This window comes from Carcharodon carcharias (genome assembly GCF_017639515.1).
Source record: "Carcharodon carcharias isolate sCarCar2 chromosome 36 unlocalized genomic scaffold, sCarCar2.pri SUPER_36_unloc_1, whole genome shotgun sequence".
In the NCBI taxonomy this organism is placed as follows: Eukaryota; Metazoa; Chordata; class Chondrichthyes; order Lamniformes; family Lamnidae; genus Carcharodon; species Carcharodon carcharias.
The window spans coordinates 2,930,618-2,950,458 of NW_024470726.1; the positions used below are offsets into that span (position 1 = coordinate 2,930,618).

The 19,841-nt window shown below is 53.8% G+C and overlaps 1 protein-coding gene across 2 annotated transcripts in view; it reads left to right on the forward strand.

Annotated features, from left to right (window-relative positions):
* Positions 1-2,008: 2,008 nt before the first annotated feature.
* The window catches only part of sema6e (sema domain, transmembrane domain (TM), and cytoplasmic domain, (semaphorin) 6E), a 93,305-nt gene continuing 75,472 nt past the window's right edge, over positions 2,009-19,841 (forward strand). The window contains exon 1 of one of the 2 annotated variants that reach the window (XM_041181612.1): positions 2,009-2,244. The gene's annotated coding sequence lies outside the window, so the exon portion shown is untranslated. The remainder of the gene's footprint in view (positions 2,245-19,841) is intronic. The other variant, XM_041181613.1, reaches the window with a different exon arrangement.

Genomic DNA, 19,841 nt, shown 5'->3' on the forward strand with positions numbered 1-19,841 from the left:
CCTCCAGCCCCTACACCCCTCCCTATCTCTGGAACCTCCTCCAGCCCCAAACCCCTCCCTATCTCTGTAACCTCCTCCAGCCCCTACACCCCTCCCTATCTCTGTAACCTCCTCCATCCCCTACACCCCTCCTTATCTCTGTAACCTCCTCCAGCCCCTACACCCCTCCCTATCTCTGTAACCTCCTCCAGCCCCTACACCCCTCCCTATCTCTGTAACCTCCCTCCAGCCCCTACACCCCTCCCTATCTGTGTAACCTCCTCCAGCCCCTACACCCCTCCCTATCTCTGTAACCTCCACCAGCCCCTACACCCCTCCCTATCACTGTAACCTCCTCCAGCCCCTACACCCCTCCCTATCTCTGTAACCTCCTCCAGCCCCTACACCCCTCCCTATCTCTATAACCTCCTCCAGCCCCTACACCCCTCCCTATCTCTGTAACCTCCTCCAGCCCCTACACCCCTCCCTATCTCTGTAACCTCCTCCAGCCCCTACACCCCTCCCTATCTCTGTAACCTCCCTCCAGCCCCTACACCCCTCCCTATCTCTGTAACCTCCTCCAGCCCCTACACCCCTCCCTATCTCTGTAACCTCCTCCAGCCCCTACACCCCTCCATATCTCTGTAACCTCCTCCAGCCCCTACAACCCTCCGAGATCTCTGCGCTCCTCCAATTCCGGCCTCTTGCCCATTCCCCGATTCCCATCGCTCCACCATTGGCGGCCGTGCCTTCAGCTGCCTGGGGGGGCCCTGAGCTCTGGAATTCCCTCCTTAAACCGCTCCACCTCTCTTTGTCTCTCTCTCCTCCTTTAAGACGCTCCTTAAATCCAAAATCTCTGACCGAGTGTTTGGTCACTCTGTCCCTAATATCTCTTCATGTTGCTCAGGCTCAAATGTTGTCTCTTGTGCACCTTAGGATGTTTTGCTATATTTAAGGTGCTATATCATTGCAGCATGTTGTTTTTGTCTATTTTGATTAATTAAATTTGTAACCTGGATGATGTTCTTTAGCAGCTAATATCAATTCCACTCTCTCTCCCTCTGTCTCTCTCTGTCTCTCTCTCCTTGTCTCTCTCTGTCTCTCTCTCCCTCTGTCTCTCTCTCTGTCTCTCTCTCTCTCTAAATCTCCCTGTCTCTATCTCTGTTTCTCTCTCCACACCCCTGCCTCTCTACCTCCCACCTGTCTCTCTGCCTCTCTTTCTCTATCTCTGGCTCTGTCTCTTTCTGAATCCACATCTCTCTTTCTCACTGTCTTGTCTCTTGTCTCTTTCTCTCGCTCTTTCTCTCTGTCTCTCTGTGTTTCTCTCTCCCTTTCTGTCTTTGTCTCTCCCTCTGTCTGCCTCTCTTCTCTCTCTCTCTGCCTCTCCCTCTCTCTCTCTCTGCCTCTCCCTCTCTCTGAATCCACACCTGTTTCTCACTCTCTTGTCTCTCTCTCTCCCTCATCGCTCCCTCCCTCACTGTCTCTCTCTATCTCAGTCTCTGTCTCTCTGTCTAAATCGCTCTCTCTTTCTCTCTGTCTCTCTCTCTCCCCCCCCCGTCTCGCTCCCTGCCCCTCCCACTATCTGTCCCTCTGTCTCTGTCTCTCTCCCTTTCTCTCTGTCTCTCTCTCTTTCTCTGTCTCTCTCTGTGTCTCTCTCTCTTTGTCTCTCCCCCGTCTCTCTCCCTGCCCCTCTCTCTATCTGTCTCTGTCTCTCTCTCTCTCTGTCTCTCGCTCTGTCTTTCCCCGTCTCTCTCCCTGCCCCTCTCTCTCTCTATCTGTCTCTCTCTCTCTCTGACTCTCCCTCTCCCTCTGTCTCTCTCTGTCTCTCTCTCTCTCTCTCTCTCCCTCTGTCTCTCTCTCTCTATGTCTCTCTCTCTCTCTCTGTTTCTCTGTCTCTGTCGCTCTCCCTCTCTCTCTCGGTTGCTTTGTCCCTATATTGGATTCCTGTCCTCGCTCGGTGTAAGCTGAGAGGAGAGGAGGAGAGGGAGGGCCGAGAGGAGTGGTCTCCAGTGTAAACTCTGAACAGAGGTGATCCTTCACTCCGCCTCCTGTCGCTTGGCTGGTACAGATGAAGTTGGATTGAATTACCCAGAGGTTGTACAGCCGCTCCTGCTCTCCCAGTACAAGCAGCTCCCTCGCCTCCAGCCCGAACATTGTCCGCCTCTGCTCAGACAGTTTGTGGATCGCAACTTTCTCTGCAAATCGGAGGGAAGCAGCCTTGTGCGTGACCGGGGTTCGGGGTTCGGGGTCTGGGACAGACGGAAGGTAAGGGGGAGAACAGGGTAAGGGCTGGCTGGGAAATGCTCTCAGACTGTGCTGGAGCGAGGGAGTGGACCCAGAGCTGGGGCACTGTCCAATGCTGGGCTCCACCAGGCGATTATTTCAAAAATAAAGCTGCCTCTGATATTTCTGGGTCAAACAGACTTTGTCTCTGATCCAGTGTTGGCAAAAAGACAGAGAAGTGTGAGAGAGAGAGAAAGAGAAAGAGAGACATAGAGAAAGAAAGACAGAGTGAGGCAGAGAGAGAGAGACTGAGGCAGAGAGAGAGTGAGATACAAGCAGAAAGAGAGAGAAAGAGAGACAGAGAGAGAGAGACAGTGAGGCAGAGAAAGAGAGAGTGAGAGAGAAGCAGGGAGAAAGAGAGAGAGAGGGACATACAGAGAGAGACAGAGTGAGACAGAGAGAGAGAGTGTGAGAGACAGGGAGAGGCAGAGACAGAGAGAAAGGCAGATTGAGAGCAAACGAGAGACAGACGCACAAGATAGAGTGAGTGAAATGACAGGGAGGGACACAGAGGGAGACTGGGGAGAGAGAGAGACTGGGGGAAGGACAGAGAGTGACTGGGGGGGAGAGAGAGAGAGACTGGGAGGGAGAGAGAGGGAGAGTGTGTGTGAGAAAGAGAGAACGAGAGTGTGTGTGAGAGAGAGAGAGTGTGTGAGAGAGTGCGTGGGAGAGAGAGAGTGGGTGAGAGAGTGAGTGAGAGAGAGTGTGTAAGAGAGAGTGTGTAAGAGAGACTGTGTGAGAGAGTGTGTGTGAGAGAGTGGGTGAGAGAGAGTGGGTGAGAGAGAGAGACAGAGAGTGTGTGTGTGTGTGAGAGAGTATGTGTGCGAGAGAGTGCGTGAGAGAGAGAGAGACAGAGACTATGTGTGTAAGAGAGTGCTTGAGAGAGAGTGTGCCAGAGAGAGTGTGTCAGAGAGACTTTGTGTGAGAAAGTGTGGGTGAGAGAGAGAGAGAGACAGAGGGTGAGTGTGTGTGCGAGAGAGGGTGAGAGAGAGTGCGCATGTGTGTGAGAGAGAGTGTGTGAGAGATAGGGGGAAGAGAGTGTGTGTGAGAGAAAGAGATAGGGAGAGACAGAGAGAGTGATGGAGAGACAGAGAGGGAGAGCTAGACAGAGAGACACATGAATAGACACAGATTGAGAGGCAGAAAGGGAGAGACAGAGGAGAGAGAGAGAAAGAAATAGATAGTGATGGAGAGACAGACAGAGAGAGTGAGAGTGAGAGAGACAGAGAGAATGAGAGAGACGGATAGAGAGAGACAGACAGAAACAGAGAGATAGAGAGAGACAGACAGGAAGACAGAGACAGAGAGATAGACAGAGAGAGAGAGACAGACAGAGAGACAGATACAGAGAAAAGGAGAGACAAAGAGAGAGAATGACAGATAGAGAAACAGAGATATAGAGAGAGAGAGAGACAGAGACACAATGATACTAAGACAAACACAGAGTTTGGACACTGAAGGAGAGAGGCTGGGTCAGAGATAGAGAGGTGGAGGGGACAAACGATGCTTGGAGCCCAGTATCATTACTACTAGTGCCAAATCTTTGTGTATTTGAGGAGAGAATCTTAGCATGGATAGATATAACATCACTAATTGCTGGCAGAGGAAGCGAAGCTATGACAATAACAGAGTCACTTTAGACGTCATTATCCATAATAATGGCAGGAAACAAGGGAGGTCAGAGCTCTGGTATATCCTGATTACTCTGAGGGTGATTGAGTCAGAGAACCAGAGTTCAGCATCAGTCTGGGTGTAGAAAACAGCACATAATGAGTCTGAAATGAGTGTGTGAGTGTGTGTGTGAGTGCATGTGTGTGTGGGTGGGTGTGTGTGTGTGAGCGCATGTGTGTGAGTGCATGTGTGTGTGGTTGGGTGTGTGTGTGTGAGCGCGCGTGTGTGAGTGCATGTGTGTGTGTATTGTGTGTGTGAGTGCATGTGTGTGTGTGTGTATGTGTGAGTGCATGTATGTGTGTGTATGTGTGAGTGCGTGTGTGTGTGTGAGTGCATGTGTGTCTGTGTGTGTGTGTGTGAGTACATGTATGTGTGTATGTGTGAATGCATGTGCGTGTGTGTGTGTATGTATGAGAGTGCGTGTGTGTGTGTGTGTGCATTGTGTGTGTGTGAGTGCATGTATGTGTGTGTGTGTGTGTGTGTGAATGCATGTGTGTGTGTATTGTGTGTGTGAGTGTTTGAGTGCATGTGTGTGTATGTGTATGAGTGCATGTGTGTGTGTGAGTGAGTGTGTTTGTGGCAGTGCATGTGTGTGAGTGTGTGTGTGGGTGAGCATGTGTGTGTGAGCGCATGTGTATGTGTGAGTATGTGTGTGTGTGTATGTGTGTATGTGTGTGACAGTGCATGTGTATGAGTGTTTCTGTGTGAGTGCATGTGTGTGCGTGAGTGTGTATGAGCGTGTGCGTGTGTGAGTGCGTGTGTGTGAATGTGTGTCTGACAGTGCGTGTGTGTGAGTGTGTGTGTTTGAGTGCATGTGAGTGTGTGTGTGTGTAAGTGCATGTGCGTATGTGGGTGTGTGTGTGAGTGCATGTGAGTGAGTGCGTGTGTGACTGCGTGTGTGTGTGAGTGTGTGAGTGCGTGTGTATGTGAGTGCGTGAGTGCATGTGTGTGTATGTGAGTGCATGCATGTGAGTGCATGTGTGTGAGTTCGTGTGTGTGTGTGTGAGTACATGTGTGTGTGAGAGTGAGCAAGCGTGGATGTGAGAGTAAGCGTGTGTGGTTGTGAGAGTGATTGTATGTGAGTGAGAGTGAGAGTGTGTGAGTGAGCGACAGTGAGTGTGTGGGTGTGAGAGTGAGTCTGTGTGAGAGTGAGTGTGTGAGCGTGTGTGTGTATGTGTGTGAGTGAGTGTGTATGAGGGTGAATGTGTGTGAGTGAGAGTCAGTTTGTGTGAGTGCGAGTGTGTGAGAGTGAGTGCGAGTGTGTGAGAGTGAGTGTGTGTGAGTGAGAGTGTGTGAGAGTGAGTGTGTGTGAGTGAGAATGAGTGTGTGTGAGTGAGTGCGAGTGTGTGTGAGTAAGAGTGGGTGTGTGTGAGGGTGAATGTGTGTGAGTGAGTGAGTGTGTGTGAGTGAGAGTCAGTGAGTGTGTGGGTGTGAGGGTGAGTGTGTATGAGTGAGTGAGTGAGACTGGGTGTGTGTGAGTGAGAGTCAGTGAGTGTGTGGGTGGGTGTGAGAGTGAGAGTCAGTGAGTGAGTGTGTGGGTGTGAGAGTGAGTGTGTGTGAGTGAGAGTGGGTGTGTGTGAGTGAGTGAGTGTGTGTGAGTGAGAGTGGGTGTGTGTGAGTGAGTGTGTGTGGGTGAGAGTGGGTGTGTGTGAGTGAGTGTGTGTGTGGGTGTGAGAGTGAGTGTGTGAGTGAGAGTGAGTGTGTGTGAGTGAGTGAGTGTGTGTGAGTGAGAGTGGGTGTGTGTGAGTGAGTGTGTATGTGTGAGTGAAAGTGGGTGTGTGTGATTGAGTGTGTGTGAGTGAGAGTCAGTGAGTGTGTGTGAGTGAGAGTGGGTGTGTGTGAGTGAGTGTGTATGTGTGAGTGAAAGTGGGTGTGTGTGATTGAGTGTGTGTGAGTGAGAGTCAGTGAGTGTGTGGGTGTAAGAGTGGGTGTGTGTGAGTGAGTCAGTGAGTGTGTGAGTGAGAGTGAGTCTGTGTGAGAGTCAGTGAGTGTGTGAGTGAGAATGAGTGAGCATGTGTGAGTGAGAGTGGGTGTGTGTGAGGGTGAGTGTGTGTGAGTGAGAGTGAGTGTGTGTGAGTGAGAGTCAGTGAGTGTGTGGGTGTGAGGGTGAGTGTGTATGAGTGAGTGAGTGTGTGTGAGGGTGATTGTGTGTGTGAATGAGTGAGTGTGCGTGAGTGAGAGTGGGTGTGTGTGTGAGAGTCAGTGAGTGTGCGTGAGTGAGAGTGAGTGTGTGTGAGTGAGTGAGTGAGTGTGTGTGAGTGAGAGAGAGTGCGTGTGAGTGTGTGTGAGTGGGTGAGTGTGTGTGAGTGAGTGTGTATGTGTGAGTGAGAGTCATTGAGTGTGTGTGAGTGAGAGTGTGTGTGAGTGAGTGAGTGTGTGAGTGAGTGAGTGTGTGTGAGTGAGAGTATGTGTGTGACTGAGAGTCAGTGAGTGTGTGTGAGTGAGAGTGAGTGTGTGTGAGTGAGTGAGTGAGTGTGTGTGAGTGAGAGAGAGTGCGTGTGAGTGTGTGTGAGTGGGTGAGTGTGTGTGAGTGAGTGTGTATGTGTGAGTGAGAGTCATTGAGTGTGTGTGAGTGAGAGTGTGTGTGAGTGAGTGAGTGTGTGAGTGAGTGAGTGTGTGTGAGTGAGAGTGAGTGTGTGTGAGTGAGTGAGTGTGTGTGTGAGAGTGAGTGTGTGTGAGTGAGTGAGTGTGTGTGAGTGAGAGTGAGTGTGTGTGAGTGAGTGAGTGAGTGTGTGTGTGAGAGTGAGTGTGTGTGAGTGAGTGAGTGTGTGTGAGTGAGAGTGAGTGTGTGTGAGTGAGTGAGTGTGTGTGAGTGAGAGTGGGTGTGTGTGAGTGAGAGTCAGTGAGTGTGTGTGATTGGGTGAGTGTGTGTGAGTGAGTGTGTATGTGTGAGTGAGAGTCAGTGAGTGTGTGTGAGTGAGAGTGAGTGTGTGTGAGTGGGTGAATGTGTGTGAGTTAGTGTGTATGTGTGAGTGAGAGTCAGTGAGTGTGTGTGAGTGAGAGTGGGTGTGTGTGAGTGAGAGTCAGTGAGTGTGTGAGTGAGAGTGAGTGTGTGAGTGAGAGTGAGTGTGTGTGAGTGAGAGTGAGTGTGTGTGAGTGAGAGTGAGTGTGTGTGAGTGAGTGAGTGAGTGAGTGAGTGTGTGAGTGTGAGAGTGAGTGTGTGTGAGAGAGAGAGTGAGACAAGGTGGGTGGGGAAGGGGCAGAGAGGGAGAGACAGAGAGAGAGAGCTGCAGACAGACAGAGAGCGAGCGAGTGAACTGGAGCGAGTGAGGGAGATTGAGGGATTTGCAGAAAGAGTGATTGAAGTAGAGGGAGGCCCGATGTCTAGGGTACCATTAGCCCGGGAGTGAGTGTGAGTCCTGCTGGTGATCGATCACCGAGTCGAGCTGTCCAATGCTGCCTGTAGGGACACAGAGTGTGCAGTGTTGGTACATGAGTGGAGGGGGGGGGTGGGGTGGGGTGGTTGTGATAAATCACAGGTGCTCATTCCTCAGGGCCTGGAGGTGTTTGCGAATGGCTTTTGCGACACATGTCGCTGCTGAGAGAGGCTGTGCCCTCCAGGAAGTTATTTAAGTGGTAGCAGTGCACTTTGTAGCATCGCAGGCTTGGCATACCGGGCAGGGTCTCCTTTCTCCCGGCCGACAAACACAGCCCGGCTAATCCCAGGCTTTGAACGCCAATAGGGAGGGCGGGCGGGGATGGGAGAGTCCCACTTGCATCAGATTTCCCAACACAGGCACCTTCAGTCCACGCAAATGTGGGCACCGTTTGCTCTTGGGCGCGGGCCTGACAGACCAGGCCTGAGGCGGAGAGGGCAGGCTCCAGACGACACACCGACATGATTCAGGCTTCCCCCACCCCACCCCCCACCCCCCCCACTCCCCCCACCCCGGCTTTAATCCCAAATCTCACCCTTTAAGTTTCGGCGCAGGCGCCTCGCTCCATCCTCAGTCACGACGGGTTGAGTCGCCGCGGTAGGCCCCAGGCTTCGGCCTGGATTTTGGGGCCTGCTCTCCGGTCCCAGGGTCCGGCACCCCGAGACAGGTCAGCGCTCCTTCTCCTCCCCCCCACACACACAACCCCCACCCCCCACACCCCGCCCCCCCCCACCGACCACCGGGCCTGTCGACGGGACAGCTGCCTCCACGGGCAAGATTTGGAAAGGACAGCGGGGTGGGGTGAGGGGGGTGGGGGGGGGGGCGGTTTCAGTCACTATAGGCCCCTCAGTCAGAGAGGTTCCCAAAGGCCCGATGCTGATCCAGTTCACATCGTCTCCCAGTGACGATCGGCAGGTTGAAGGCTCCTTCCACCTGACGCCGGGGTTTTTATTCTTCCTGTTTTGAATTGAATATAAATTGTTGAACCGCACGATCTGATCGTGCTCAGCTTATCTGGATATGGCCCAGCGAGAGACTCTGGCCGTGCTGCGAAGAGCTGGCTGGGGGGGTGCGGGAGGCAAGGAGTAATTCAGGGGTACCTGTAAAAATCCTCTCGCTTGTAAATGCCTCCTGACTGGGTTACCGCCTCCAGCCCCTACCTCCCCCCTCCCTCCCTATCTCTGTAACCTCCTCCAGCCCCTACACCCCTCCCTATCTCTGTAACCTCCTCCAGCCCCTACACCCCTCCCTATCTCTGTAACCTCCTCCAGCGCCCTACAACCCTCCCTATCTCTGTAACCTCCTCCAGCCCCTACACCCCTCCCTATCTCTGTAACCTCCTCCAGCCCCTACACCCCTCCCTATCTCTGTAACCTCCTCCAGCCCCTACACCCCTCCCTATCTCTGTAACCTCCTCCAGCCCCTACACCCCTCCCTATCTCTGTAACCTCCTCCAGCCCCTACACCCCTCCCTATCTCTGTAACCTCCTCCAGCCCCTACACCCCTCCCTATCTCTGTAACCTCCTCCAGCCCCTACACCCCTCCCTATCTCTGTAACCGCCTCCAGCCCCTACCTCCCCCTCCCTCCCTATCTCTGTAACCTCCTCCAGCCCCTACACCCCTCCCTATCTCTGTAACCTCCTCCAGCCCCTACACCCCTCCCTATCTCTGTAACCTCCTCCAGACCCTACACCCCTCCCTATCTCTGTAACCTCCTCCAGACCCTACACCCCTCTCTATCTCTGTAACCTCCTCCAGCCCCTACAACCCTCCGAGATCTCTGCTCTCCTCCAATTCCGTCCTCTTGCCCATCCCCCGATCCCCATCGCTCCACCATTGGCGGCCGTGCCTTCAGCTGCCTGGGGGGGGCCCTGAGCTCTGGAATTCCCTCTCTAAACCTCTCCCCCTTTCTCCCTCTCTCACCCCCCTTTCCTCCTTTAAGACGCTCCTTAAAACCGGCCTTTCTGTCCGAGTTTTTGGTCACCCTGACCCTAATATCTCCTCACGCGGCTCGGGGTCAGATTTTAACACCCTAGTGACGTCCTGTGGGGCGTTTAGCGACCTGACAGGCACTATACGAATGCAAGCTGTTGTTATATACAGACCCCCTCGATCCCAGCCCCCGGCCCCCACCCGCCTCACCCCAGATACTCACAAGGCAGGCGAGTTTCGGGATGGAAACCACCGCAGGGCCAGGAAAGACCCCCTCACTTCACTGGCACCCGCTCAGCCTGCACCTCTGCTGCTGGGATCGGACTGTGCACAAAATGGCTGCCAAAGCGGCAAGCCCACCCGGGGCACAGCTTGGGTTGGGTCGGGGGGTTTTGGGGGCTGGATGATGAGTGGGATCTGAAGAGGGGGATGGATGATCTTTGACAAGGAGTCGATCTCTGCACAAGACGCCAAAAAGCACAAATCTCCTGGGAACATGACAGTTTCTTGTCGTATTTAAATAAGAATGAGGGAGCTTTCTTTAACGTGGATTGATTGCTATTCACTGCTGTTCATTCTCCAGCAACTGGGACCTTGACAGCCCCATAATGAGAGACCTTCTGCTTATTAATGTGTGGAAAACTGTCAAGTGGAGGCAAGGACCGGGACCATGTGTACACCAAAATACACAGGGTTAGATACAGAGTAAATCTCCCTCTAAACCGTCCCCATCAAACACTCCCAGGACAGGTACAGCACGGGGTTAGATACAGAATAAAACTCCCTCTACACTGTCCCCATCAAACACTCCCAGGACAGGTACAGCACGGGGTTAGATACAGAATAAAACTCCCTCTACACTGTCCCCATCAAACACTCCCAGGACAGGTACAGCACGGGGTTAGATACAGAGTAAAGCTCCCTCTACACTGTCCCCATCAAACACTGCCAGGACAGGTACAGCACGGGGTTAGATACAGAGTAAAGCTCCCTCTACACTGGGAACGTTTCATCCTGACCAATCCTTACAGGTACAGTTTGGAAAATGAGGCTTTTTGGTGCTCAGTATGTTGAGACACCAATCGGGGTGACTCTCTCTGTGCCTCCACACCAACATTAGCCTGGGTTCAATGTTCAGACCCCGAAATTGAAAGGTTAAAGGTACTAAGCGCAGCCCAATGGGGCAGCCCAGTTGCTGCCTGATTACAGGAGCAGGTCATGTCAACAGGGTCTGATGATAAGCAGATTGTCCCTGATGTACTTGTGATTTGCTGCCAGGTCCACTTAATACTCTTAATCCCTTCGCAGAATTACAGCAACGAGTGTGGAGAAAGAGCCATTCAAAGCTCCTACTCTGCGCCTGATTGAGAGTCCCTGTGACTGGGCTCCAGACTCACACAGTCAATCCCCTCCGACACTCAACACGGGGTTTAAGTACCCCAAGACGATCACCTCCCTCACTCCCAATACCCTCACTCACCACCAATACTCTCACTCACTAGCCCCTCACTCCCAATACCCTCACTCACTACCCCTCACTCACTACCCCCTCACTCCCAGTACCCTCACTCACTACCCCCTCACTCCTAATACCCTCACTGACTACCCCCTCACTCCCAATACCCTCACTCACTACCCCCTCACTCCCAATACCCTCACTCACTACCCCCTCACTCCCAATACCCTCACTCACTACCCCCTCACTCCCAATACCCTCACTCACTACCCCCTCACTCTCAATACCCTCACTCACTACCCCCTCACTCCCAATACCCTCACTCACTACCCCCTCACTCCCAATACCCTCACTCACTACCCCCTCACTCTCAATACCCTCACTCACTACCCCCTCACTCCCAATACCCTCAGTGACTACCCCTCACTCCCAATACCCTCACTCACTACCCCCTCACTCCCAATACCCTCACTCACTACCCCCTCACTCCCAATACCCTCAGTGACTACCCCTCACTCCCAATACCCTCACTCACTACCCCCTCACTCCCAATACCCTCACTCACTACCCCCTCACTCCCAATACCCTCACTCACTACCCCATCACTCCCAATACCCTCACTCACTACCCCCTCACTCCTAATACCCTCACTCACTACCCCCTCACTCCCAATACCCTCACTCACTACCCCCTCACTCCCAATACTCTCACTCACTACCCCCTCACTCCCAATACCCTCACTCACTACCCCCTCACTCCCAATACCCTCACTCACTACCCCCTCACTCCCAATACCCTCACTCACTACCCCCTCACTCCCAATACTCTCACTCACTACCCCCTCACTCCCAATACCCTCACTCACTACACCTCACTCCCAATACCCTCAATCACTACCTCTCACTCCCAATACCCTCACTCACTACCCCCTCACTCACTACCCCTCACTCCCAATACCCTCACTCACTACCCCCTCACCCCCAATACCCTCACTCACTACCCCCTCACTCCCAATACCCTCACTCACTACCCCCTCACTCCTAATACCCTCACTCACTACCCCCTCACTCCCAAAACCCTCACTCACCACCCCCTCACTCCCAATACCCTCACTAACTACTCCCTCACTCCTAATACCCTCACTCACTACCCTCTCACTCTAAATACCCTCACTCACTACCCCCTCACTCCCAATACCCTCACTCACTACCCCTTCACTCCCAATACCCTCACTCACTACCCCTCACTCCCAATACCCTCACTCACTACCCCCTCACTCCCAATAACCTCACTCACTACCCCCTCACTCCCAATACCCTCACTCACTACCCCCTCACTCCCAATACCCTCACTCACTACCCCCTCACTCCCAATACCCTCACTCACTACCCCCTCACTCCCCATACCCTCACTCACTACCCCTCACTTCCAATAACCTCACTCACTACCCCCTCACTCCAATAACCTCACTCACTACCCCCTCACTCCCAATACCCTCACTCACTACCCCCTCACTCCCAATACCCTCACTCACTACCCCCTCACTCCAAATACCCTCACTCACTACCCCCTCACTCCCATTAACCTCACTCAATACCCGCCACTCTCAATACCCTCACTCACTACCCCTCACTCCCAATACCCTCACTCACTACCCCCTCACTCCCAATAACCTCACTCACTACCCCCTCACTCCCAATACCCTCACTCACTACCCCCTCACTCCCAATACTCTCACTCACTACCCCCTCACTCCCAATACCCTCACTCACTACCCCCTCACTCCCAATACCCTCACTCACTACCCCTCACTTCCAATAACCTCACTCACTACCCCCTCACTCCCAATAACCTCACTCACTACCCCCTCACTCCCAATACCCTCACTACCCCCTCACTCCAAATACCCTCACTCACTACCCCCTCACTCCCATTAACCTCACTCAATACCCGCCACTCTCAATACCCTCACTCACTACCCCCTCACTCCCAATACCTTCACTCACTACCCCCTCACTCCTAATATCCTCACTCACTACCCACTCACTCCCAATACACTCACTCACTACTTGCGCACTCCCAATACCCTCACTCACTACCCCCTCACTCCCAATACCCTCAATCACTAACCCTTCACTCCCATTACCCTCACTCACTACCCTCTCACTCCCAATACCTTCACTCACTAGCCCCTCACTCCCAATACCCTCTCTCACTACCCCCTCACTCCCAATACCCTCACTCAATACCCCCTCACTTCCAATACCCTCACTCACTACCCCTCACTCCTAATACCCTCACTCACTACCCCCTCACTCCCAATACCCTCACTCACTACCCCCTCACTCCCAATACCCTCAGTGACTACCCCTCACTCCCAATACCCTCACTCACTACCCCCTCACTCCCAATACCCTCACTCACTACCCCCTCACTCCCAATACCCTCACTCACTACCCCATCACTCCCAATACCCTCACTCACTACCCCCTCACTCCTAATACCCTCACTCACTACCCCCTCACTCCCAATACTCTCACTCACTACCCCCTCACTCCCAATACCCTCACTCACTACCCCCTCACTCCCAATACCCTCACTCACTACCCCCTCACTCCCAATACCCTCACTCACTACCCCCTCACTCCCAATACACTCACTCACTACCCCCTCACTCCCAATACCCTCACTCACTACACCTCACTCCCAATACCCTCAATCACTACCTCTCACTCCCAATACCCTCACTCACTACCCCCTCACTCACTACCCCTCACTCCCAATACCCTCACTCACTACCCCCTCACCCCCAATACCCTCACTCACTACCCCCTCACTCCCAATACCCTCACTCACTACCCCCTCACTCCTAATACCCTCACTCACTACCCCCTCACTCCCAAAACCCTCACTCACCACCCCCTCACTCCCAATACCCTCACTAACTACTCCCTCACTCCTAATACCTTCACTCACTACCCTCTCACTCTAAATACCCTCACTCACTACCCCCTCACTCCCAATACCCTCACTCACTACCCCTTCACTCCCAATACCCTCACTCACTACCCCTCACTCCCAATACCCTCACTCACTACCCCCTCACTCCCAATAACCTCACTCACTACCCCCCTCACTCCCAATACCCTCACTCACTACCCCCTCACTCCCAATACCCTCACTCACTACCCCCTCACTCCCAATACCCTCACTCACTACCCCCTCACTCCCCATACCCTCACTCACTACCCCTCACTTCCAATAACCTCACTCACTACCCCCTCACTCCCAATAACCTCACTCACTACCCCCTCACTCCCAATACCCTCACTCACTACCCCCTCACTCCCAATACCCTCACTCACTACCCCCTCACTCCCAATACCCTCACTCACTACCCCCTCACTCCAAATACCCTCACTCACTACCCCCTCACTCCCATTAACCTCACTCAATACCCGCCACTCTCAATACCCTCACTCACTACCCCTCACTCCCAATACCCTCACTCACTACCCCCTCACTCCCAATAACCTCACTCACTACCCCCTCACTCCCAATACCCTCTCTCACTACCCCCTCACTCCCAATACTCTCACTCACTACCCCCTCACTCCCAATACCCTCACTCACTACCCCCCTCACTCCCAATACCCTCACTCACTACCCCTCACTTCCAATAACCTCACTCACTACCCCCTCACTCCCAATAACCTCACTCACTACCCCCTCACTCCCAATACCCTCACTACCCCCTCACTCCAAATACCCTCACTCACTACCCCCTCACTCCCATTAACCTCACTCAATACCCGCCACTCTCAATACCCTCACTCACTACCCCCTCACTCCCAATACCTTCACTCACTACCCCCTCACTCCTAATATCCTCACTCACTACCCACTCACTCCCAATACACTCACTCACTACCTGCGCACTCCCAATACCCTCACTCACTACCCCCTCACTCCCAATACCCTCAATCACTAACCCTTCACTCCCATTACCCTCACTCACTACCCTCTCACTCCCAATACCTTCACTCACTACCCCCTCACTCCCAATACTCTCACTCACTACCCCCTCACTCAAAATACCCTCATTCACTACCCCTCACTCCCCATATCCTCATTCATACCCTCACTCCCCATATCCTCACTCACTACCCCCTCACTCCCCATATTCTCACTCACTACCCCCTCACTCACTACCCCCTCACTCCCAATACCCTCACTCGCTTCCCTTCAATTCCAATACCCTCACTCACTAGCCCATCACTCCCAGTACCCTCACTCACTACCCCCTCACTTCCAATACCCTTCCTCACTACCCCCTCACTCCCAATACCCTCACTCACTACCCCTTCACACCCTTTTCCCTCTCTCACTACCCCTCACTCCCATTTCCCTCACTCACTACCACCTCACTGCCATTACCCTCACTCACTACCCCTTCACTCCCATTACCCTCACTCACTACCCCCTCACTCCCATTACTCTCACTCACTACCCGCCCACTCCCATTTCCCTCACTCACTATCCCGTCACTCCTATTACCCTCATTCACTACCCCTTCACTCCCAGTTCCCTCACTCACTATCTCTCACTCCCATTACCCTCATTCACTACTCCCTCACTCCCATTTCCCTCACTCACTACCCCTTCACTCCCATTTCCCTCACTCACTGCCCCTTCACTCCCATTTCCCTTTCTCACTACCCCTTCACTCCCTTTACACTCGTTACCCCCTCACTCCTAATTCCCTCACTGACTACCCCCTCACTCCCATTTCCCTCACTCACTTATCCCCTCACTCCCATTACCCTCTCTCACTACCCCTCACCCCCATTACCCCCTCCCTCCCATTACCCTTTCTCTCCCATTAAACCCCTCACTCTCATTAACCCTCTCGCTCCCATTACCCTCACTCACTCCCATTAACCCCCTCACGCCCATAACCCTCTCACTCCCATTACCCTCACTCACTCTCATTAACCCTCCCAATCCTGTTATCCCCTCAATCCCATTAGCCCACTCACTCCCATTACCCCTTCTCTCCCATTACCCCCTCGCTCCCATTACCCCCTCATTTTCAATCCCCCCCTCATTCCCATTACCCCATCTCTCCCATTACCCCCTCTCTCCCATTACACCCTCATCCTCAATCCCCCCTCACTCCCATTACCCCCTCATTCTCAACCCCCCTCATTCCCATTACTCCCTCATTACCCCCTCACTCCCATAACCCCCTCACTCCCGTTACCCCCTCACTCCCATTACCCCCCTCTCCCCCATTACCCCCTCATCCTCAATCCCCTCTCACTCCCGTTAACACCCCCTCATTACCCCCTCTCTGCCATTATCCCTCATTCCCATTACCCCTCGCTTCCATAACCCCCTCATTCCCATAATCCCCCTCACTCCCATCACCCCCTCACTCCCATAACCGCCTCGCTCCCATAGCCCCCCTCACTCCCATTACCCCCTCACTCCCATTACCCCCCTCTCCCCCATTACCCCCTCATCCTCAATCCCCTCTCACTCCCGTTAACACCCTCTCATTACCCCCTCTCTGCCATTATCCCTCATTCCCATTACCCCTCACTTCCATAACCCCCTCATTCCCATAACCCCCCTCACTCCCATCACCCCCTCACTCCCATAACCGCCTCGCTCCCATAGCCCCCCTCACTCCCATTACCCCCCTTTCTCCCAATAACCCCTCATCCTCAATCCCCCTCACTCCCTTACCCCCCTCTCATCACCCCCTCACTCCCATCACCTCCTCGCTCCCATAACCCCCTCACTCCCATTACCCCCTCACTCCCATTAACCCCCCTTTCTCCCAATACCCCCTCATCCTCAATCCCCCCTCACTCCCATTACCCCCCCCTCATCACCCCCTCACTCCCATGAAGCCCCCTCTCTGTCCCCTTTCCCCCCTCACTCCCACAACCCCTCATTCCATCCCCGCTCACTCTCCTCCCTCCTCCTCTCTCCCTCCCCACAAACCCCCCCCCCCCGCCAAAAAACCCCCACATTTACGCTGAAAGACCCCCCCGCCCCCGGTGAACACTGAGCACAGTTGGCACTCGGACGCCCTTAAAATCCTCTTCCCGCCCAACTCTCCCGGACTTAATTTTAATTGAAAAAGAAAAATCAAAGCCTGCTCAGTTCTTCAAATATTTATCATCTCCAAATGAATATTGTAATCTTTCTTAAATAATTACCGCATGCAATTATCATAACGCGATCAGCCATGCATAATTAATCAGCTCAATATTCTGTCTGTCCCTGGCGTAATCTATAATTTACCCACACCCTTTAATAAACATTAAATCCTTCCTTCTATGACATTTACTGAGGAGTTCATTCAGAAACTAATCCGCCAGATCCTTTATTTCTTTCCCCAAATGCCAATTTTATTTCTGTTTTTGGGTTTGGGGCCTACTCCCTTGGCCTCCTCAGACATGGAGCGGGGTGGGGGTGTCAGGGGTGAAAGGTCAAAAGGTTGAGAGTGCAAAGGACACGGGTTGGGTGGGGTTGGGGGTGGGGGGGTGGGGGCCCCCCCGAGCTTGGCTACGATTGGGTGGCTGAGCCTCGGGGCTGGAAGACCCGGGGCCCCTTGCGTCCGCTCGCTTCCCAAGTTGCCGTGACCGTACGCCCTCTGGTCCTCGGTGTTTTGGTAGCTTGTGGGGGCTTCCTCTGTGCCGATTGGCTGCCGTCTTTGCCCACCCCCACCGCCAACCCGGTCCCAGCGGGTTTCCATTGGCCACACGGTGAATCGAATTGGATTCATATTTTTTTTTTGGTTGCCCTATTGGAATCGACTGAGGCGGGAGCCGGGTTTTGAACCCATTCCGGATGGGATAGCGTTCCAATTTCACCTCAAACATGGCCGCCCATTGCCCACAACTAATATGGCTGCCCACTTCCCCCATTGCTGCCCATTGCCCACAACAACTATGGCTGCCCATCACCCATATGGTTGCCTGTTGCCCACAACAAAGATGGCTGCCCATCACCCACATGACCACCTATTGCCCACAACAAATATGGCCACCCAGTTCCCCCCCCATTGCCAACAGCAAGTATGGCCGCCCATCACCCGTACGGCTGCCCCTCACCCACATCAAACATGGCTTCCCACTTCTTGCCCCCGCTCCTCCCAACCAAACCATCCCTGCGACCCTAGGGCTCAGTTGCGCTTACCAATTTGGCTGACGCCTGGGGATGTCTGAGACGTTGGGTGGGGCAGCCATGTTTGTCGCGGGCATCGTCCGAGCATGTTGTGTCAGGTGGACAGGACGGGCATAAGTTGTGCTGGTCATGACAGAGCTGCTTGGAGGCCGGAGGGTGGAAGGTGGAGGGGGTGTCAGGGTTGGAGTGGGGGGGAGGTGGGGGGGGCAGCAGCCATGTTTGTGGCGGGCTGGGTGCGGCTGTATTCGAAGCCTTGACCCTTTCCGCCAATCCGGACGGTATTGATGTGCGAGCCAGGGCAGGGTGAAGACTTCCTGGTCCCTGGCTTGGGTTTCCGGCCTATCCATGTGCTGCACATTGGCGACGCTTGGCAACTGGCGGGCCAGTCTGTTCCCACGCACGAGACGGGGGATAGGGCATCGTTAGCCCATGATTAACCGGGGAACACTGAACGGGGCCCGGAGAGAGGGAGAGAGAAGGCCTTCCCGGTCACCTGTCTCCAAGGGAAGGCCTTGGCATAGTGGTACTGGGCTGGTAATCCATGATACCAGGGTCATACTCTGGGGGCCTGGGTTCAAATCCCACCTGGAATTTGGATTCATTAAAAACAAAACATTGGAATTAAAAAGATCTGACCCATGTCAGGTGTTGTAAAAACCCATCTGGTTCACTCATGCCCCTTTAGGGAAGGGAATCTGGCCTACACGTGACTCCAGGCCACCATGGTTGACTCTTAAATGCCCTCTCCCTCTGGTGCAAGGGGGTAACTAGGGATGGGCAATAAATGTTGGCCCAGCCAGTGAAGCCCACATCCTGTGTTTAGAAGCCACAACTGGTGCCCATCAAATGCCAAGATGGCTGCCAACTCCACTAGGATGTCAAGCCCCATGAATGGAGAATGCCCAGGAGGTAGGAACCAGGGTGGCTTTGATTCAGCCTGCCCAATATCGCACCACAAATTCCAGGGGCGAGGGGGTAGCTGACAAATATGAGGTGAGACTCCATGATGGAGTGGGATGGGACACCTTCCTTGTCGAGTTCCCCGACGATTCTCCATCTGAAACGAAAGTGGGTCCCGTTGACTGTCCGAGTCCCGTCAAGAGAGGCCTGGGCTCGGGTGGGAGCCGTGGCAACCACAGGGCTGGCATTCTCTTTACAAAAAAAAGGGGACAAAGGGAAAGAAATGGGGCCCTCTGGGAGAGGGTGGTGTACCCACGAGTCGGGAGGCGGTGGTCTCGAGTGCACGCTCTGGGCGCCTGTCCTGGCTGTGCCCGAGTTCGGTACGAGGAGCTCTGGGCTGCCTACGTCTCCCCAGCTGGGCCTCGCTCGAGCTGGGCCTACATCTGAGGCCTTCCAGACATAGATTTACAATTCAATTAAACCTTTCTCCCTCCCGAGGTGAGAGAGGCCAGTGCTTTTAGCACTTGAACCTGACAGTAACAAATGGAGAGTCCTCAAGCCATCATTTCCTCCTCTCGGTTTAATTAATTGTCCCTCGCATTAAGGCCTTGGCTCTGGTGTTTTATGAACCTCAGGAGGAGCTGCACTTCCCAAAGACATTTTCTTGCGTTAGGCCGATGCTGTTCTCGTCTGGAGGCTGATGGATTAAGACCCACTCCCAGAGACTCGGGCACGTATTCAGCGCTTGCTCTCCTTCCCTCCCACCCTCTGTAAAATTCACCTCCTCCAAAACTCCACTGTCCCCGTGTCCTCACCCCCACGGAGTCCCCGTTCGCCCATCACCTCCTGTGCTTGTGGACCCGCACTGGCTCCGCACTCCCAGAAACAGGTCGATTTTAACCTTCTCATCTTTGTTGTCACATCCCTCCCTGTACCCTACGCCAGCCCCTCCACCCCTCCCTATCTCTGTAACCTCCTCCAGCCCCTACACCCCTTCCTATCTCTGTAACCTCCTCCAGCCCCTACACCCCTCCCTATCTCT